Genomic DNA, 23,805 nt, shown 5'->3' on the forward strand with positions numbered 1-23,805 from the left:
ATAGTCAAGAGATTACAGACAGCAGTGTGACTGTCCTCCCTACTCCCATCACCTACAATAAAATTAAATACTTCATTTTCTGCCTTTGGGTAGAATTCCTCTTTCACTGATTCCTCTAAGGCTACATTCACACTAACGTATGGGGGACGTATATACGGCCGACGTATATACGGCCGATATACGTCCCCCATACACTTCTATGGGCGCACGGCACCCTACGGGAGCGGTACGGTGCAGCACACATGCGGCACCGTACCGTTCCGTACCCGGGAAAAAGATAGGACCTGTCCTATCTTTTCCCGTAATACGGCGCCGTGCGCCATAGGTTGCTATGGAGAGGGGCTGGGGTGAGCAGCGCTCACCTCCTCCTCCTCTCCCCGTACACTGCCGTTGCCCGCTACGGTACGGGCGGGCAACGGCAGTGTGAATATAGCCTAAGAGTCATTTCCCAATCTTGTTTTAAAAACTTATGTCTGTATAACACTCAGATCTAAGAACCTTAACCCAGTACAGCTGAACTAAATACAGCATATCAGAAAATCTGGGCCAATTTTTTATATTATATTTGTTCCTCCTAAAACCCCAATTAAGGGGGTCAATAATAGATGGGTGATCTAGCACTTCTTGTTTAAGAATTGCATACAAAGCTCCAGAACAGGAAATTATCTTTATCGCACCATAGGATTTATGCAATATTAGGTATAACATGTTAATTTTTGTTCAAATTGGAATTTGACTGAAACGCAAGATAATAGACGCAGAAGATGCATTAAAGTTACCTGATCTTCTTGGTTTGGCTGTGTACAGTCATAGATAATGAGATATTTTGCATAACATTATTCCACTCATATTCATTTTTACTGAATAAGTAATTCTGTTAGGGCACCTCATTTATACTTTATAATAATGCAGTTAGAAGCTGCTTTTATCTTGTTCTGATTTACATGATACATTCATTATAATTCTACATGGCAAAAGATTCTGTTCAGGAAGGGCTCTGTCCTGTTTCACAATTCATTACCCAAATATTAGTAAAATATGGCAAGATATATAAAGACAGTTTTGTGTGTAAGTTCAGGATTTTAATCACATTTCCTGCTAATATGTGAATACTGCTCTGTGTAACATAACTGACTTTCCGGGGAAAAAAACTGTAAACATTGTCCTGTTCTCCATCTGGTCATTTTCTGAAATACATTTCAACAAATTTCTGGCCAAATGAACGTCAAATAGGAAATGGCTTACTAACAGATTGTGTAAGTTTATCCTGATTTTAGCCTTACCTACTCTGCAAATCCAAGTTCATATGTTGTAGAATGAGTAACTTTTTAAAGTCCCTGTAATAAATTCAATGGTGGTGATGAATATGTTTTATTTTGAAATCAATAATATCCTCTTTACTTCCTTTTAGAGATCTAAATTTGTACTGATCACAGCTGTAGACACATGAACCAACTGGACCTTTTACTCTTTGTGGTTTACATAAGGTTATAGTGCATAGAGTTCCCACTTTCTTTTGACGATTTAAACAAACATATGTTATTTTTCTGTGCATCACTAAGAGTTTGTGCGACAGACCAATGAAAGCCAAACAAGTATGAATCAACAAGAAAACAATATACTGAATCTGTATGTAGATTTATCCGAGTAACAAATTAATTTTAGTGCTGGTAGAGTGAACTATATTACTAAATAGTGGACCACTAATGAGGTCCAATGCATTTGAGTGAAGCTCTTACTATTTTGTAAGTTTTTGTGTGGCCACATAGATCTCTTCTGATCAAATGCTACCATGTCTATATGGAAACAATTACCTATTTTATTTTAAATAATGTTTCATGCTAAACTAATTTTTTGGCATTCTTATGTTTTTTTCCTTTTCTTTAAATTCTCTAATGGCAATATATATAGTATTATTATTTTTTATTCTCAGTTGTCAGTTCTGTGGTGCTGTACATTTGAACACAGGTTTACAGACATATCTTTAAAAACTATAACTATATATAACTGTCAGAAAGGCAGTTGTCAGCAAATAAAATAATAAATATCTTAAAATTAAAATGTGACTGATTTTCACAATGGAGCCGCATATGTCTGTGTACAATGAACATGGAGTGAGTAGACCCATTTGTATTTCTGTCACCGTGTGCATGGGTTTCTGCTGATCATTAACCCCTTACCGACATGTGACATAGTATTACGTCACATGCCGGGTCCCGGTGCATGGAGAGGGCTTGCGGACCGAGCCCTCTCCATAGCCGGTAAGTCTTTGCTGCATATTGCAGCAAAGGCTTACTGGTAACACCCATGATCGGTGCTGATCGCGCATGGGCGCCGCCATCTTTCCGAGGATCGTTGCTCCCCGTGACGTCATTGGGGAGCGGCGATCTGTCGCCATGGTAGCCTCGGGTGTCACGAAGACCCGAGGATATTTCAGGTTAACCCATGCATTACAATGTGCTATCAGCACATTGTAATGTATGAGGAGTAAAATCCCCATATACTGCCGTACTGTAGTAGGGCAGTATATGGTAGGATCTTACAGACAACCTTGGGTTAATGGGAGTCTGAAATATAGTAAAGATAAAAATTTTAAAAAAGTTTTTAAAAAATATAATAACAAAACCCTAAAAACTCAAATCACCTCCCTTTCCCTAGAACTGATATAAATATAAACAGTAAAAATCATAAACCCATTAGGTATCTCTGCGTCTGAAAATGTCCGATCTATCAAAATATGATAACGGTTTTTCACTCCGTTTAACCCCGTAACGGAAAATCGCGCCCCCAAAGTCAAAAATGGCAGTTTTTTGCCATTTTTAAAAAAATTAAAAATTCTATAAAAAGTGATCAAAAGGTTGCACAGTCCTAAAAATCATAATATTGTCAACGTCATCAAAATCCTCAAAAAAACAACATCATCCACAGCTCAGTACACCAAAGTACACCAAAAAGTTATTACCGCCAGAATATTTTTGTACAGGAGGTTTTATTTTTTAAAATGTATAAAAACATTATAAAACCTATATAAATTTGTTATCCCCGTAATCGTACCGACCCAAAGAATAAAGTAGACATGTCATTTGGGGTGTACAGTGAAATCCGTAAAATCCAAGCCCACAAGAATACGGCACAAATGCGTTTTCACTGCATTTGGAATTTTTTCCCGCTTCCCAATACACGGCATGGAATATTAAATACAAACATTTTGAAGTGTAATTTGTTACGCAGAAAATAAGCTGTCACACAGCTCTGTACATGGAAAAATTAAAAAGTTACAGATTTTTGAAGGTGGGGAGTGAAAAATGAAAACGCAAAAACGAAAAAGGGCTGCGGCGTTAAGGGGTTAAAGAAAGGATAACGGTTCAAGACTCGTCAATTGTCTATTTACAGCACTAAAAAGTGGATTACCTATACTGATTGGGGAAACATACAAAAAGTAAACATAAGATAAGGTAAGAAAAAGCCATATGTGATAAAATGGCACAAATCGCCATATCTCATGCCACAACTGATGCTATATAAGATTTTTTAGTAGACATTTCACTATACAAAAGCATATAAACATAAATAACAGACAGAATACATCAGTCATAATAGGTGATTGCAGAGCTTATTTTCTCCCCACCTCTGTAAATAATGACCTCTGCAGAGATCATAAAGGATGCTAAGAAGTCATTAGAGTCACTCAAGAAGGATGTGTTTAAAATCCAGAATAATATTCAGGAAAGGGGAAGTGACAGATTATTTTAGGTTTAGTGGCCATGATTGGTACTGCAGCATTTAGAATAACTCTTAAATAAAGATGAAAACATGGAAATAAAATGTAAAATTTGATTTAAATGGTAGGCCGTTTTCTAATTTACTTTTAGGGTTCAATGAAAATTTTAAGTTTCCTCACTGCCAGATGCCATGGTGTGTTTTAGTTATACTCCTGTACATACTTGAACATAAGCTGGAGCACCCAATTTTACCACAAAAACTGGGAAAACATATTGACTCGAGTATAAGACTAGGGTGTAAAATGTAGCCATTAATCTTTAAAAAAATGTCCAGCAGCCTCTCCTCAGCAATGAAATTTCCAGCAGCCTCCACTCATTAATAAAATGTCCAGTAAAGCTCCCTCAATAATGAAATGCCCTGCAACCATGGCTCCCTTAATAATCAAATGCCCTGTGGCAATGGCCCTCTCAATAGTGAAATACCCTGCAGCCATGGTCCCCTCAATAATGAAATGCCCTGTGGCCATGGCCCTCTCAATAATGAAATACCCTGCAGCCATGGCCCCCTAAATAATAAAATACACTGCGGCCAGGACCCCCTCAATGATGGAATGCCCTGCGGCCTGGGCCCCCCCGAAAATGAAATGCTCTGTGGCCATGGCCCCCTCAATAATGAAATTCCATGCGGCAATGGCCTACTCAATAATGAAATTCCCTGTGGCAATGGCCGCCTCAATAATGAAATGTTCTCCGTAATGGCCCTCTCAATAATGAAATACCTGGCGGTCATGGTCCACTCAATAATTAAATGCTCTTCACTCATGGCCTCTCAATAATAAAATGCCCAGCAACCATGCCCTGGCACTAATGAAATGCCCTGCATGCTCTTCATGGGGGGCTGTATGTCTCAGATTGCAGCAAAGGCTAGTGGGTGGGATGGATCATGCACGATATGATCAATTGACATGACGCACAGATTTGTGCCCCCCGCAGTGTGGTCAGTTTGTGACACTGCGCTTTTCACGTTCCATGATCAAGGACTGATCAATGACAGTGTGTCTCTGCCTTTATGTTGAGAAGTGAATATACAAGTTGTCACTACATATTAAATTAAGTGATGCAGCTAACTTTAGTAAATAGGCCCTTTACTGGTCAGACATATTATAACAGTCATGGAATTATGCAATACAGCTCATCAAGTATGTTAGTATCTATATAGAGTCAAGATTAAGTATTTGAGCCTTTATACAAGCAGTGATATGAGTCCATACAATCATTAATCTTAGCAGGCACTGGTCTTTGGTCTGCTGGAAAAGTGTGTTTTACTGGCATCCTGCAAATTAAAGTGAATGATGAAGATTATAAAAGTGCCCTGCAACAGGGAACTAGAAAAACTGACCAAATGAATCACAGCTCTTATTACAAATGTCTGCAGTATTTAAGAACTAGCATCTGCTCCATTCAGCATTCGGACATAACTCTTGAAAAAAAATAGTAATGGTGAAAAGAAAAACCTCTATTTCAATCTGGAACATTGGGGATATCTGAATTAATTTCTTTTTAACACCAGAATTTTAACACCACTATCAGCTAGACATCACAAAGACTGTGTGTGACCATATAACTGCCAACCAGCAGCCTTGCTATTGAAGGGGTTTTAGAATCACAAAAGTCTCATAAAAGTCAATGGAGCACAAAGCTCATCAAGCACAAAAGAAATCATATTAGTTGGAAACTAGCTAAATTAAGTAAATGTAAGGTGGTAGAGAAAGGCTACATGCACATGACCTAGCCATGGTAGATTTACATCCATTTGGCATCTGTTTTTCACAGATGCTCATAAATTATGGTCCATAATAAGAACCTTAAAACCGGAAATGGAAATCAGGAGCTCAGTGCTGTTTCGTGACTCACAATGACCCTTTGAGAATGAATGTTTATGAATGAGACATTCAAGAGTCCCCCATGCCCTTATAGATAGACGATGCCCTGTTTATTTGGAGGGGACAGATAGAACATGTCACCAAGTTTACTTGGATGTTATTTTGGAAGGTGACTACATCTCTGGTGTCTGTAAAACAACTAGTGGTAATTCTATTCTGCAGGCTTCTAGCTGTCACCCACAACATGTGACCAAAAATCTTCCTGTTGGGGAAATCATTAGGGCACGTAGAAGCTGCAGTACCATGGAGACATTTACAAAGCAATGCACTGTTATGTCTGAAAGGCTTAAAAATGGGATATTCCATAAAAAATATAGAGAGGGCATATAATAATGCAGCCAAAAAAACTAGAGAATCGTTGCTAATCGAACAATATACAACAATGGATCCAAACCATCAGAGAAAAATATATCCAGTTTATCTAAACATTTTCTAAATACTCATGGTGGAGATTTTTCTTCCAATGAAGTCAGAGGTATTGAAAGGGTTACAACCCCGATCAGAGGAGGAATTCAGAAGTTGCGAAATGTTTTGGATATTAACTTTAGAAACCAGGATGCCTGAAGGTTTAAATAGCAAAACGGATGTTATGTATTTGTACTAATATGCCAATATCTTTGTGGTTTATGGATGTGATAATCCAACAACATATGCCTTGCTACTGTTCGCACAGAAATATGTATTCATACATCTTTATTTTAGGAAATGCATACCAATAGTCCAAAATGCGTAGCTCTGTTTTTGGAGATCATGCAAGACGTAACTATGTTTTTTTAAGTTTTTTTAAGTCCAGCCTTCTTCATCTATCTTGTATAACAACTCTACCAACCATATTTTCTTCATTTTAAAGGCAACCTACCATGAGGAATCAACCTTCAGAAGTACAGTAGATCTGATGTTAGATTCCTTCTGCCTGCCTTTGCCCTAATCTGTAATTCAATAATCCTGGAATCTAACCCAACTTGTTAAAAAAATGTATTTTAGTATTGGGTAGTGGGGTGTGTACTAGCCTGGCCAGGCACTAATGCTAGTACATGCCATAGTAGCCTCTGCAGTTAATTTACATATTTCTTAAATAAAGGTAGGTTAGATTTCAGGATTATTAAATTACAGATTAGGCAGATGTAGGCAGGAGTAATATACAATCAGATCCTCATGGTAGATTTCCTTAAATACTTACACTATACTTCTGACAACAATCTTACAGTGCTCCAGTCACTTATGCATAAAAATCTGCTACCTACAGTATACAGGACTGCATATAAACCTTTCTCTCATGTGTAGCAAGTGATGTTACAGCTGCTGCCATACACAAAATCTACCTATGGCTATGGTCTGGTTGGACACCTACCAACTCTACATAGTATTAGTTCCCAAATTTTAGGAAAGCAGTGGAACCTTCTGTGTTAAAGGAAACCTGTCACCAGAAAGCCTTTTTTCAGCAGAGGACAGGTTCCCACAGAAACAATAATGAAGATTGCAAAAACCGTTTTAAAATCTTTGACAGTAAAGAGTTAGATAATAAAGTATATTAACCTCTTCATGACATCCATTGTAAGTATACGTCGGGCGGTTGTGGAGTATGGAGAGGGCTCACGCACCCTCTGCATACGTGCCAAATCTGCCACGGTTGCTACTGGCACCAATCATCGCAGTTAACTGTCAGGTACCGTAGCCATGTTGCAGGGCGCCACCATCTTTAAATGGCGGTTGGTGCCCTCCGTGGCATCACCACGCCCATTTTGCACCTTCCTGACACTGGCTATTTTTTTCAAATCTGACACCAATCACTATAAGTTGCTATTTTGAGGCTGTTGTCTTGTGACACATTGCACTTCATATTAGTTGAAACATTTGTGTGATATGTTTAGTTTTATTTATGAAATAAGCAAGATTTGGCAATATTTTTTAAAAATCGGGATTTTCAAAATTCCAAATCTTCTACTTTTTTGTTTTTGTTTGTGTCCTCTCATTTTTTTAGAATGTTATGAGGCTTTGAACTTGAGGTGCGATTTTTCACATTTTCATAAAAAAAGCAAATCATACTTTTGAGGGACCTGCTCAGCTTTCAAGTCACTTTGAGAGACCTAAATAATAATAAACCCCCATCATTTACCCCATTATAGAAATTAAACCCCTCAACGTATGTAAAACAACTTTTATGAATTTTTTTTTAACCCTTTAATGGTTTCACAGGGGTTAGAACAAAATCAGGTGCAATTTTGAAATTTGCCTAAATTAATGTATTTTTCAAATATTTACACATTTTCAGTGGATAAAATATCACAAAGTTTGCTATTTTTCCTGAAAATGCCAATACCCCATATGTGGTAGTAAACTGCTGTATGGGCACACACCAAGACATTGAAGGGAAGCTGAGCCATTCATAGCAGATCTGCATTGTCACTTTCTAAAGGCTATACAATTTAAATTTTTGGGGCAATTGAGGTTTATTTTCTGTGATTAGATGTACTTTTGCTTATTGGTGAGAATTTCTTAATTCATCAATTCTGGTTTATGATTTTTTGCAAATTTTGGGGGGGCTGTTCACCGTACCATAAAAATAGTATTTTATCTTTCGTCTATAGCTTATATTTATATAGTAAATATACTGTATGTAATATTTTTATATATTTTTTAAGATTTTTAATGAAGAAAAACTAATATAGAGAAAATCTCATTTGTTTAATTATTACCATCTTTTTAGAGGCATTACTTTAGTTTTTACATTAAGATAATTCAAGGGGAAAAAAATGAAGCTTTTTTACACAATAAGAAACACAGTTCTTGAGCAAACTCACAGCCAGCAATTATGCTTCCTCATACTTGTACATTCTGTGGGTCACAGGTTCAGGGGGAGGTTCTTAGGGCCTGAACAGGGGTGCCCAGTCTACGTTTTCAGCCTATGTGCAGTTTGCCTGTAATATGTCCAGAGTGTGCCAGATTCAGGAATTGTGGCGCATGTTATGCATGAATCTGGCTCTACCTGCACTTCTCCAATGGTGTGCACCAACTTTTTATGGTGCACATTTATGTGCAGAAATTTGTGTTGGGGGTAGTGCAGCCGCGACACAAATGAGTTGTGGCAGTGACACTTAAATACGTGTTCAAGCAGTTTGCACATAAAAGAGTGTGCAAAGTCTGGCCGAAAACTGGTGCTGGGGCTTTAGTAAATGTGTGCCAAAATCTAATAGTTTGGATAGCATAGCCTGCCTCCCTCCTTGTTCTCCCATTATGGAATGACTGTGGCCATATCATTAAATAGCAATGGGCCACTTCTCTATTTCAGCCATGAACATATCGAACTTGTGATGTCGAGACACAATTCATATACAATTTCACTGGGCAGTTCCAGATATATCTTCCAGGAAACAAGAACATTTGTATATGGACATGGTCTCTTCCATACCCTAAATCAGTGATGGCGAACCGTTAAGAGGCCGAGTGCCCAAACTGCAAACCAAAGGCAACGTTTCTATTGCAAGGTGCCAACACAGCAATTTAGCCCAATAGTGCCACAATACCACTATACAAGAGACAAATAACACTTTGACATCAGGAGGCCACCATTACAACCACATAAATAGCATAATTCTGGTTATAAAGACCACTATGGAAAGGCCAACATTACCAACAACACTATACTAGAAGCTAATATAGTGAAGAATACTGTATTACTGCCATCATTGTCGAACTGGTGTACCTTGGGCCCACCAGAGAAAACTCCTGTAGCTCCATGTATGCCTGTGTACTGCGGCTGTAGCTCCGTGTATGCCTGTGTACTGCGGCTGTAGCTCCGTGTATGGCTGTGTACTGCGGCTGTAGCTCCGTGTATGGCTGTGTACTGCTGCTGTAGCTCCATGTGTGGCTGTGTACTGTGGCTGTAGCTCCATGTATGCCTGTGTACTGTGGCTGTAGCTCCGTGTATGGCTGTGTACTGCGGCTGTAGCTCAGTGTATGGCTGTGTACTGCGGCTGTAGCTCCATGTATGGCTGTGTACTGCGGCTGTAGCTCCATGTATGGCTGTGTACTGCGGCTGTAGCTCCATGTATGGCTGTGTACTGCGGCTGTAGCTCTTTAAGTAAAAGTTTTATTTTCTCCGAAAATAACATACACAACACAGGAGAAATGCTGCAGCATTGTGAGTTTAGGGGTAATACCCAGTCCCTCCAGTAGCCAGTATAGAGACAGGGCCTCACCCCCACCTCAGTATAGAGAAGGGGCCTCACCTCCAGCCCAGGATAGAAATAGGGCCTCACCCCCCACCCCAGGATAGAAATAGGGCCTCACCCCCCACCCCAGGATAGAAATAGGGCCTCCCTCCCCACCCACCCCAGGATAGAAATAGGGCCTCCCTCCCCACCCACCCCAGGATAGAAATAGGGCCTCATCCCCCACCCCAGGATAGAAATAGGGCCTCCCCCCCCAACCAAGGATAGAAATAGGGCCTCATCCCCCACCCCAGGATAGAAATAGGGCCTCATCCCCCACCCCAGGATAGAAATAGGGCCTCACCCCCCACCCCAATATACACAGACAAACACAGAGAGCCTTACCAAGTGCCGGCGAGGATGCGGTGACATCACCGCCGGAGCACAGGAGCAGGCATCGGGCGCCGGGACCCCGTGACTCCACAGGCAGCAGGACGGGGCTAAGTAGATGTCGGCGCGCTGGGGCTGCGCAGACGTCAGCGCGCTGGGACCCCGTGACTCGACATGCAGCGGGACGGGGCTAAGTAGATGTCGGCGCACTGGGACCCCGCGACTCCGCAGGCAGCGGGCGGGGGCCGCGCAGACATCGGCGCGCTGGGACCACACCACTCCACAGGCAGCGCGCCGTGAACGGGCAGGCAGCGGGACGTCAGGGCCGCGCAGGCAGTAGAGCGCTGTGACCCGGCAGGCATCGGAGTGCAACAGGGCCGCGCAGGTATCGAAGCGCAGGTACCCACTTTGATGGAACTGGGGAGATGGTACGCGTTCCACTGCCCTAAATGATGTCTCTTTTCCAGAGATCATATGATCTTCCCACAGATCACTGACTGTAAATTCCATGTATAAACTGTGAATAGTACTATTCACTAGCAGTGACCGTCCTGGTACTTTCAATTTCACATAAAAAAGACTTCAGCACTAATAAGATTAAGCAACATGTGGAGAATTGTCGTGACAGTAATATTTTGCTATTCATAAACTAGAAAGCAATCACATTGTGATTATGCTGAAATTTGGCGCACATTCTACCAGACTACAGAAACGGCAACATCCTAACTGTTCCAACACATTTAATTTTTTTAGATTACAAGGCTAACAGGAAATGGTATTATTTTAACACATAAACATTTGAAGTACCGTATTTCCTGGATGGTGTATTTCACTAAGATTTGCAGCTTCTGCAGCATGATAAGGACAGTATAAGTATAGGTAAGCAAAATTGTTAAAAATGTCCTTACTGTAGCCGATATATTACAACAAACACTGCACAGCTATTGGTTTTGCAATAAGACAACCTGAAAAAGTTCCTTTGTGCAAAAATAGTTAAACTTGAAATATATATTGCAGTAATCCTACTGATGTTGAGAATTATAAAGACCGTAAACTACTTGCTAAAGGTTGTAAAACAATGGTGAAATTCCTGTATTGATATTATTCTCTCCAGCACAACATTTTTTAGAAAAATGATTTAGTATTCTATGTCCCCAAAACGAAGACATAAAAAATATACAGTACAACTTCCAAGAGGTACTTTGAGTTGCCTGCTGCTTAAAACAGATATTCCAGGCGTTCTTTTTGATCACCAATCTTAGAATGAGGGGGTCAGATACCTGTCACCCACATGAAAACCTATTGTTGTGAATGCTGCTTCCACTAAACAAGCATTCATCCATTGGTCACTTTGCTAAGTTCTATTCAAGTGAATGGACCTATGCTGCAATACCAAGCACAACTATAAAATTTGTGCTTGGTAGACTGATCAATGGGAGTGCTGTATATCATTATTTAATCTCCTCTCTGAATCCTTGAAGTGGGTTAACGCACTTAGATGGAGAAATTGGGAAGCTAGCACCAAGTAGGACCACGGAAAGGGAATTGAGGACTGGGGAGACAGATGACGCAAAATGTTAGGGATAGGTTAGAATTGGTAGGGAATTCCTTGACATTTTATGTTTTGTGTTTTCTTTTTTGTATTTGGAAGAGAATGTGAAAAAATACAAAGTTGAATAATTTTCGTTAAAGAAGGATTGATAAAGTTTTTCTGAAGACAACAAGATTATTGTTCTCTGATTTTCCACTAGGGGGATATAGGAATGTGGACCTGGAAATTGCCTTCACTCAGTAAATACTGTTTGGGCACAATTTTGAAATAAAATATGCATTGTTTCCTGCTAACCGACCACGCGTCTCCAAATTCAAGTGGGTTTTGTTGTGTTTGGCCTTCATGTGAGTTGTTTTATTGGCACATTGACTGAGGAAAGTATAGTACATCTATTGTAGTCAGTTACAACAAGTCCATTAAAAAACGGATCCTTTGGGTCTAAGTGACTTATTTTAATAGAACTTCATTGTGAAATATAATTTTCAAATAACATGTTGAAAAATATATTTGAACACATATTAGTAAAATGAAAGTTATATCTTTAGATTATACACTTAACCAATTACTGATCAGAGTAACTACATCATTTTCGTCCTGAAAGGTTTTTTATTTTATAATTTTTGAATTACAGGGGTTTTCTGTATTGTTTGACTACTAATGACCTATCCTTAAACTATGAATATGGATTATTTATTAGTTCCTAAATGTAAGAAATCCTTCTACGATCGATTCAGATGAACAGATTTGACTCTCAGGTACAGAAATGTTGCCCATCAATCTACCATGCATAGATCCAGGCACCATGACTATGGTAATCTTCATATATATTGTTATTCATGGCCTCCTTCCATTTGCAATCAACTTCTAAAATTATTCTAATAAGCCTAATGGTCTCCGGGGGGCAGTACCAGAGCCTCTCAGTATTGCAGATTAACAGGCTGTTACAGTGTGCATGCCCCTTCCACTGCTGCAGTGAGATTACATCATTCAGCAGGAGGTGGGGGTGAAGTCCTGAGGGTGCAGAGGGGGGGCATTGACAAAAACTAATATCAAGAAGGAATTAATGAAAATTAAAAACAAAATCCCTCACAGCACATTCAGATCTGATGTAATATTTCACTATAGTGCATGTACTCCCTGAACTGTGCTAGGATTGAGGAATCCAATCGACAAACAGCGTGCTTTCCACGCACCAAGCACAATCAATTTTTATGCAAAAATTAGTGGAATTTATTTAAAAAAACTAATTAAAATGTTGTTGCTGTAATCATGTTGACCTAGTGAATACATTTATTATTTTTTATTTTTATCCTAGGCTGTGCGTGGTGGCAGATTTAGAGAGTCCGAAACAATGACACAATTGCTGTTTTATCTTCTCATTCCTGGAAAGCGTTAGCGTAGTTAATCAATATGATGTATATACTTTAAATACAGCAAACGATCCCACAAAAAAGTCTGTATAGAGGTTTCAAAAGTTACATCTGTTAATATGAGGCAATGAAAGGATTGCAAGAAATTTTTTGGTCAAGAAAGAGTTAATATCTGTCATTGTCTCATGCATTTTGCAGTACTGCAGATGGTGAGAAAATTATCATTCACATTAAATCCCCTGAGTTATTGTTCCTTGCACCTAAAGACATATACATAAATGTGTGTTATACCCCTGGGGGTGCATAAGAGACGGGTTACTTGAGAGTGTCCAGTTTCCAGGGAAACCAAGAAATTCCTGAGGTGTTAGCTCTAGACATGGGATATACTCTTGCTGTTAGCATATGAGTCACATATCGTGATTCATGCAGCTAAGATGTTGGTGTTAATTCAACTGTTAATAAGAATATTAAGCATAGAAAGTAAATATATAATTATTTTGATCTAGTCACGGCATTGATAAAATGTGTTACTAATGACTTTATATAACCATTCATCAAACAAAAGAAATCATACATAGCAAAAAGTATCCAGGGTCGGCTTCAGATTGTCATAGCCATGATGCCATCTACTGGCATATATATGAAATTGAACAGAAAAGAACTGTACTTGTGATTTTCTGCCATGCCAGGTCAGACTTTAACTTTATGAAAAAATATAAAAAATGATGGAGGTAATATAAAATAAATTTTTTTATTGGGGGTCACTATTATAATTAATTATGGAATCACTCTCTATATCCACTGGGGGCATTATATACATTATACTCATTGTATACAATATATTTTATAATTATAACATTTTATTCCAGGGCACTGTGTATAATATAATTAATTCAGATGAAGGTGTACAGAACATAATTTATATGGAGGACTAATAAATATAAATATAGATATACATATATATTACAGTATACATACAATATATATTCAGGAGGCAATATATTATTCATTCAGAGAGCATTGTATATATTAAAGTATATATATTGTGGGAACACACTGTGACCAGTTGTGGTGTGGGTGGTATTTTATATGCCAAGGCGCAGTGTGGTCAGCTATCAGGGTATATTTAATTTAGGAACACAGTGGGGGACATGGATGATATGAAAGGGAAATCTTCTGAAGCCATAAATCAAAACTGGGAAAAGTTATCATGTAGTTCTGTATCCAATAGATATGGAGAGCTGCATGACTGATCAGTACTTTAGGGCACTTTTTTAAGATTTTTCTGGTAACATTTGTATGGAAATATATTGGCATAGACAGTTTGATTTTTGGTCAAAAATAAATTTATTGATAAACTTATGTATGAAATAGGGCGTAAGATGAGAAACCATAATATGTTCCAGCATAGGGGGAACCCCACAAAATTTGAATTCATGGGGCTCTGAAATTCCTGGTGGTAGCGCAGTATACAGTATTTTAAGTATAGAGTTTCAAAATAAATTAGCAAATAAATGCTAATTAAAATTCTATGATGGAAGTATTCATTAATAAGTAAATAAATACATTTTTCTTTAACATGCAGAGCATTGACCCATAAAAGTCAAAAGTGGAGTTTTTGTGTGTGTCTTCAGTGCATGGACTGTTCCGGTCTGTTTCTTGGACCACACTTTCTTTCACACTTCCTGCCTGCCTCTGCCCTAATCTGTATTTTAGTAATATGTAAATTAACTGCAGAGGCTATTGGGCGTGTGGTAGCCTTATCTCCCAGTGCCTGGCCAGGCCAGTACAAGCCCTAGTAGCCTCTGCAGTTAACTAACATATTACTAAAGTAAAGTTTTTAACAAGTTAGGTTAGGTTCCAGGATTATTAATTTACAGATTGGGGCAGAGGCAGGCAGGAGGAATCTACCATCAGATCTACTTCTGTTAGTAGATTCCTAATAGTAGGTTTCCTTTAATTCCAAGGGTGCATGAAAAAACAGACAGCACACAAGTAACATTGGCAGTTTCACCCCTTAACGACTTGGTCATTTTGCACCTTCCTGTCACGGCCATTTTTTACAATTCTGACGTGTCACTTTAGTTTGTTATAACTTAACATATCATGCTGATTGTGAGATTGTTTTCTCGTGAAACATTGCACTATATGTTAGCTGAAAAGTTTGGGTGATATGTCTTGCATTTATTTATGAAAAAACTAATATTTGACAAAATTATTGAAAAAATGTAAAGGCCTAAATAATAGTAAAACCCCATAAATGACACTACAGAAACTATACTTCTCAGTATGTAAGACAACTTTTGAGAAGTTTGTTAACCCTTTAAGTGTTTAAAATGTGTTAAAAAAAATGGAGATGTGATTTAGAAATTATAAATTTTTTTACACAAAATATTTACACATTCACATTGGAGAAAATGGAAAAAGTTGTAAACCCAAATTTACTAGCTGAAAAATCTTTGTTTGCCAATTTAGACACATGAAGGCTTATTTTTTGTGGCATGAGATGTGTGTTACCTAATTTTGGGGCGTCTTTAGCTTATTAATAGGATTTTATTAAAGGGGTGGGCCACACTCTTTAACATAAGTTACCTATGTTCCTTTACTGTCTAGTGGATATACCCTAAATGTTCATCAAGTTACATTTGTAATGTGTGCAGACCCTCAGTTATGACCCATTCTGTTTCCCCCCTCTCCTATTCTTGTCTCTGTCAGTCAATATTCACCAAACGGGTCTAGTAATGTATCAGAATGTGACAATACACATTTGGGGTTGTTTTGTGATTTTCAGTTTTTTCTACTTCATATTCATATACACTCACCGGCCACTTTATTAGGTATACCATGCTAGTAACGGGTTGGACCCCCTTTTGCCTTCAGAACTGCCTCAATTCTTCGTGGCATAGATTCAACAAGGTGCAGGAAGCATTCCTCAGAGATTTTGGTCCATATTGACATGATGGCATCACACAGTTGCCGCAGATTTGTCGGCTGCACATCCATGATGCGAATCTCTCGTTCCACCACGTCCCAAAGATGCTCTATTGGATTGAGAATATGGGGACTGTGGAGGGCATTTGAGTACAGTGAACTCATTGTCATGTTCAAGAAACCAGTCTGAGATGATTCCAGCTTTATGACATGGCGCATTATCCTGCTGAAAGTAGCCATCAGATGTTGGGTACATTGTGGTCATAAAGGGATGGACATGGTCAGCAACAATACTCAGGTAGGCTGTGGCATTGCAACGATGCTCAATTGGTACCAAGGGGCCCAAAGAGTGCCAAGAAAATATTCCCCACACCATGACACCACCACCACCAGCCTGAACCGTTGATACAAGGCAGGATGGATCCATGCTTTCATATTGTGGACGCCAAATTCTGCCCCTACCATCCGAATGTCGCAGCAGAAATCGAGACTCATCAGACCAGGCAACGTTTTACCAATCTTCTACTGTCCAATTTCGATGAGCTTGTGCAAATTGTAGCCTCAGTTTCCTGTTCTTAGCTGAAAGGAGTGGCACTCGGTGTGGTCTTCTGCTGCTGTAGCCCATCTGCCTCAAAGTTTGACGTACTGTGCGTTCAGAGATGCTCTTCTGCCTACCTTGGTTGTAACGGGTGGCGATTTGAGTCACTGTTGCCTTTCTGTCAGCTCGAACCAGTCTGCCCATTCTCCTCTGACCTCTGGCATTAAGAAGGCATTTCCGCCCACAGAACTGCCGCTCACTGGATGTTTTTTCTTTTTCGGACCATTCTCTGTAAACCCTAGAGGTGGTTGTGCTTGAAAATCCCAGTAGATCAGCAGTTTCTGAAATACTCAGACCAGCCCTTCTGGCACCAACAACCATGCCACGTTCAAAGGCACTCAAATCACCTTTCTTCCCCATACTGATGCTCGGTTTGAACTGCAGGAGATTGTCTTGACCATGTCTACATGCACTGAGTTGCCACCATGTGATTGGCTGATTAGAAATTAAGTGTTAACGAGCAGTTGGACAGGTGTACCTAATAAAGTGGCCGGTGAGTGTATATGTAATGGTGGTGTTTTGGGGACTTTATTAACTTTTTTAAACTTAACTTTTGTTAGCCTTAAGTTTATATACAGCTCACACACTGCAATACAAATGTTTCACGGTGGGTGATATAACTGACTCGGCATACTGATGCTTGCTCAGTCAGATACAGCCCAGGAACAGGACCTGCTGTAAGAGGATATCGGGCAGCCGGGGCATTGATCAGACCACATGGCTGCCACAGGAGGATCCACCCTTCAAGTGGCAAAGAAGGGTCCGATCCAGAAAAGTAAACATGTAATACTCCCTTACATGCTGCGCTCATGCTTAACCGTGGCATGTAAAGGGTTAACTTCCACAATCCGATAATTCAGGCCTGAAAAATGCCAAACCTGACCATATGTATTGACGTGTTATTTTTGTTAAAAAACAGAGGGGTATACAACATGTTAAATGTTGCATAATTCATGTGATAAAACTAAAGTATATATGGCCTCATTTACTACAATGGGTCTCTGTGTACAGTCCAAGTGCAGTAGATTTAAATAAGTCCTAAGGTCTGTATCAGCATAGAGGTATGGAAAGAATATGAAGTCAAATAAAAAAAATGATGGCCCCTTTCAGTGTCTCCTAAATATTCTCTTTTAAACTAATCATTAATAGCAAGTGGTAAATGCTTTCATGTACACATCTAAGGACTTCATTTCCTTTATACATACACTTACTTGCTGTAATTTAGTTGGAAATTTCCTATATACATCTATTTAGCAGAGGAGTACAGACATGGCTTTGCTGCTATAGCCTATGCCTTCTGTTTACTCTATGTTATGGAAATGACGAGTAAGCAATAATACTGCTCATATCATCATATATTAGCAGTAAAATGAAATAAAAAAGCAGCGTAGTACAAGCATCGGAGTTCAAAAATAAAAGGCATTTGTACTACTTATCTTCTATATAATAAGGCAAACTATAAATGGACCCAAGAGATTGAGAACATTTTGAATAAAGCAAATCTCACATTTAGCATCATCTACAATCTTTACGAATTTTGGTTCTAATTCGGAAAAAACATATTTTTTTGCAATGTATTTACATTAGACAACAAATATTAATACACTGATAAATCTCCATGATACAGCTCTGAATTACATAGCCAGCATTCTGATGCCTGCACTAGTGGGATGTCAGTGTGTCAGAATTAATGCTGCCACTGCTGAACTGAATTAAACTTTTATATTATGCAAATGAGCCTGAGGGACTCCAGGCTCCATAGCGGTTAATTGAGCTCAGAGCCCCTCAAGTTCATCTGCATATGTTTTAAAACCTTTTAAGCAAGGGCATAAGAACCTAAAAGAAGAGCGGATCTTGCCAGAGGGGGGACACACCAGTATATAAGTGTGTCCTTGATCCTTGTTGTAGATTTCCTTGAATAGTAAACATGCCAGATGATCGGTGCGGGGTTAGGCTGTAGGACCACCAACAATCTGATAAGGGTGACTTGTTCTGTATATAGCTCACACGGAACAGAGATTGTCTGGGCCATGTGTCTGCCCCAATAGTTGAATATTTAAAGACTTTTAGAATATTTGAACACTGCTTATCATATGTGATTTAATACTGATCTCATTAACCGATGTGTTTTACATTATCTAGGTAGAGTATGGGGGGGGGGGGGTAATTTATCTTTAGTTAGGACATGTGTGTGTGTCTTTGCCTGTTTTGTCTGGGTTTTAGACTCAGAGGACTTTGATATATCCAGGCAAATTCGGCCCTCTATCTATCTGTGACCAGTCCATGTGAGATTGTAGAAATATTTGAGTTCCCTTCTCCCATCATTAAATAATGATGTAATTAGGTCCTCAATATTTTCTTCGAATCATTGTATTGTTTTATTAACTTTATTTTTTTTATGTTGGGATAGTATATATATATATAGTGAATGCAATATATAGGTATTGGGTAGAACTGAGTTAAGTATACTAGTCCTTCCCTCTAAAACCATTCCAATTTTTCATGTGGTCCCATGGGAATATTAATTGTCCAACCCTGTCTTAGAGGGTGATATATTAGGCAGCTAAGTCTGTGGGTTTTGCAAAAAATATGTCTTACACTCATCTGAAACCACCCATCTAAACTTTTTTCCTTTGGACTAGAGTTACTACTTTTTACTGCAGTTTTTTCCAAATGCAGCTTAAAGGAAACCTACCATTTCAAATGGTCGGTGTAAGCTGTAAACACCGAGCACCAGCTCAGGGTGAGCTGGTGCCGGTGCTTAGTTTCGTTAGTGTTAAAACCGCGGTATCGCGGTTTTAACACTTTTTAAACTTTATAGCAGAAGCTGCTTCGGCGCTGCGCGCGACCGTGCGCGCGCAACGCCTGCGGCATTTCCTATGTAGGCGCGCGCACGATCGTGCGCACGCAGCGCCGAAGCAGTTTCTGCTATAAAGTTTAAAAAGTGTTAAAACCGCGATACCGCGGTTTTAACACTAACGAAACTAAGCACCGGCACCAGCTCACCCTGAGCTGGTGCTCGGTGTTTACAGCTTACACCTACCATTTGAAATGGTAGGTTTCCTTTAAGCAGCTTTTTCCATATGTCCATGATTTTAAATACAGGCAGACCCCGGGTTACGTACAAGATAGGGTCTGTAGGTTTGTACTTAAGTTGAATTTGTATGTAAGTCGGAACTGTATATTTTATCATTGTAATCCCAGCCAGAACTTTTTTGGTCTCTGTGACAATTGGAATTTAAAAATGTTGGGTTGTCATAAGAATCAGGATTAATAATAAATCTGCATTACAGACACCTGTAATAACTGTTACAGCTGTTTATTGTAGCCTAGGCCTAAAGTACAATAAATTACCAATATCCAGTGGTCCATTTGTAACTAGGGGTCGTATGTAAGTCGAGTGTTCTTAAGTAGGGGACCGCCTGTATATCAGATACAACACTGAAAAATATGAGAAAATAAAAAAGGAAAAACCTATGTTTCTCTGGGGCATACATTTAATATGATATTATGCTATCAACTGCAGGTCTTGTTTAAAGTATTTTCTTTCTGATTAACCAAGTGGTAGAAAAAAGGAGCAGTGTAGGTTATGTATGATATAATGGTACTCTACTGGAGCGTTATGGTAAGATGGGGAGTGAATGTGTTTACCGTATGCTACCTACTGGGGACTGGGGAGGCTGAAGGGAAGAGATGCATCCCTGGGGGCCATGGGTATACAGTGAAGGTTTGCTTTGCATCATTACTCTCCACATTTAAGATAAGATAAGATAATCCTTTATTAGTCCCACAGTGGGGAAATTCACAGCGTTACAGCAGCAGAGAGGGTACAGAGAATATTAGGGATAAATGAACAAAAAGAAAAGGGGGATAAAAAGACAAAAAAGAGACAAGCAATGATCGGCAGTTTGATGTTTAGTCTGTGGATGGGACCTGCAGGGACTGGTTAGGTGGGGGGCGCAGGTTACTTCTGTTTGGGCCTTGTTTGTTGAACAGCCTGATGGCAGCGGGGAGGAAGGACTTACGATAACGCTCCCTCTCACACTTGGGGTGAAGCAGTCGGTCACTGAATGTGCTCCCCAATGCCACCACAGTCTCATGCAAGGGATGGGAGCTATTCTCCAGAATAGACTTCAACTTATACAGTGTCCTCCTCTCAGCTACCACCTGCACTTTGTCAAGAGGACCCCCCAGGACAGAACTGGCTTTCCTAATCAGTTTGTCCAGTCTGCTCCTCTCCCTAGCTGAGATGCTGCTTCCCCAACAGACTATGCCAAAGAAAATGGCTGGTGCCACTACAGAGTTGAAGAAGGTCTTAAGAAGAGCCCCCCGCACTCCGAATGCCCTCAGCCTCCTCAGCAGGTGTAGCCGACTCTGACCCCTCCTGTGAAGTGCGTTTATTGTTATCTGCCCACTCCAGTTTATTGTTGAGGAGGACACCCAAGTACTTATAGGACTTCACTGCCTCAATGTCTGTCCCATGGATAACCACCGGTTGAGAAGGAGGACTGTGCTCTGAGGATGACCGTCACAGGTTGTTTTCAGGGGTGTACAGATGGGTGGATACTTTGGGAAGGTGGAGGGAAGATGTTATTTGTATTTTTTTTCTTTTTTTGAGTTTTTCATATAAAACGTTGATTAAAAAAAGACAATTAACCAGTCAGTCTTATAACACACCAGATATATACCTTCAATGTTCCAATCCCTAGTATACTGTTCTATCTGCTGTAACAAGGATAACGTGACGTGTGTTGTCGTCCCCACATGCAACTATAATTGTACAGAAGACTTAGGTAAGTAGAAGGTAGTGGCAGTATAAAAGAAAACTTTAATATGACCTAGAAACCTCCAGTATTTTCAGGAAATATATGGGTTGGAATGTGCAGGAAGAGAAGGAAGGGGAATACAGAAAGAAGGCAGAATACAAGAGGTGGGTGCTAGCCTCATGATAAATCATGTTTCCCGATTATGTCAAGCTCCAACACATGCCCTGGCACAGCAGAGCTTTGCACTTGACAGCTGGTCTTAGTGTCACATTTAAAGGAAACCTACCACTTCTGAAGGTAGGTATGAGATGTAAACACCGGAGCTTACCTTAGCTAGTGTTTTAAACCGCTATATCGCGGTTTAAACACATTTTGATTTATAGCCCCTCGGTAGCTTTGCCGCTGCGTGCGGTCGTGCGCGCGTGACGCCCCTCGGCACTTCCTATGGAGGCGTGCGCGCACACGGCCGCGCGCAGCGCCGAAGCTACCTCGGGGCTGTAAATCAAAATGTGTTTAAACCGCGATATAGCGGTTTAAAACACTAGCTAAGGTAAGCTCAGGGTGAGCTGGTGCCCGGTGTTTACATCTCATACCTACCTTCAGAAGTGGTAGGTTTCCTTTAAAGGAAACCTACCACTTGAAGTGGCAGGTTTCCGATGGCAATACCGAGCACCAGCTCAGGGTGAGCTGGTGCCGGAGCTTACCTGCCTGCGCCGGCTATAAAGTTTAAAAAGTGTTTTAAACCGCGATACCGCGGTTTAAAACACTAACTAAAATAAGCTCCGGCACCAGCTCACCCTGAGCTGGTGCTCGGTATTGCCATCGGAAACCTGCCACTTCAAGTGGTAGGTTTCCTTTAAGGCTTCCTCATTCTGCACTTGTCTTGCTACTAAGGGCATTTTCACTGATAGACCTAAGTCAGGCATTCCTAATAAAAATGTGCACTTACCCCTGTATAAATTACAGCACATCAAATAAGTAAGTAAAGATAATGTTCATGACATTTGGCCTTAATAAGGCTTCAGCCCTTTTAACAATGTACATGCTTTTAAAGGGAATTGTCATACCCTACCATACAATACCTTTGTGTGTGTAGTAGTTAGCAGCAGTTTTGTGAAAAGTGAACTTTTAATATAGGTTTGCAGCTCCTGCATGTGTTTTAGGTGGGTCTTTGAGCCTGAAAAGCTCTCTGCCCATTTCAGTGAACAGTCTCATAGCCGTTTGCTTCTTCTATGAGTGACTGCTGCAAATATCACTGGCAGGCATTTATTAAGACAAACATTTTTCATGCAGGTATTAATAGCTACTAACCAGTAGTGAAAGTTTTTAAAGTGCTTTTTGGAACTGGCAAGGGCAGTGAAAAACACCTTTTTTTTTGTTCAGATACTTTAGAAAAAGTTGCAAACCAGGGGGCTTGGAAGTGCAAAATGTAGAGTGAAGACAATGAGAACACACCAACAGTTTTTTCCTGGCTATGACTAAACACCATATACCAAAAAACAATGTAATTCACAAACAACATTACCACCAGCGCCTATGGTTCTGTGTTGTACTGAGGTACAGTACTATTGAGCGCCACTGTCCCTAGACCAAAAAATAGGAATTCTGTGTGTTTATATCTCCCATAAACAGAACTTGACAAAAAGCAAACAGTGACTTAAGAAATTCCTGCATCTTTGTACAGAGAGAAATTGCTACTGTCTTTATTTTGCCTTTTAAATATGGCTCTGTCTTGTGCCTGTGTCCTATATTACATGTTTGGACATTTGGCTGCAAATCCCCGTTTGTGATGCCAGAATTCTAAAATGCACGACTAGCTAAACTCCCTCCTTCCAGTTGTGTGGACTGAGGTAGGCAGGACATACTGTATCATTTAGTCATCTGTTCCTCTTAGCTAATATTTTACGCTGATAACATCCACTTAAATCATGGGGATTATATTAGCACATCATTTGGAACATATAGGCAAAACAAAAGCATTTTGCTAAGTAAAACACTATGTAAAATTGCATTATATATCCAGCCTACATCCTCAATTTCTGCTACTTTAATAATAATATAGACTTCTATAACCTAGATGCATGGTGGCAATATGTAACTATGTAAGTATTGTTTATAATACAACTAGAATTGTTATAACAGGACACTACTGGTACACATGGTAATACTGAAGGAGATTATGTTGTACTTTGAAGGGGTTGTCGTGATAGATTTTTAGTGACATAATCAGCTGTAATAAAACAAAAGAATCTATATAGACTATAGAATCTATATTTTCAGCTCTACTCCAGTCTGATGCCTACCATGAGCACAGAGGGGGAGATTTACCATAAGTCTTTTAGAGCAGAACTGTTCCAGCTGCCCATGACAACCAATCAGAGC

At 39.7% G+C, this 23,805-nt stretch overlaps 1 protein-coding gene across 1 annotated transcript in view; it reads right to left on the reverse strand.

Moving 5' to 3' along the window:
• The window catches only part of PSD3 (pleckstrin and Sec7 domain containing 3), a 350,748-nt gene that overhangs the window by 273,715 nt on the left and 53,228 nt on the right, over window positions 1-23,805 (reverse strand). The window lies entirely within an intron of this gene.

The sequence above is a fragment of the Engystomops pustulosus genome, chromosome 1, assembly GCF_040894005.1.
Source record: "Engystomops pustulosus chromosome 1, aEngPut4.maternal, whole genome shotgun sequence".
NCBI classification, from domain to species: Eukaryota; Metazoa; Chordata; class Amphibia; order Anura; family Leptodactylidae; genus Engystomops; species Engystomops pustulosus.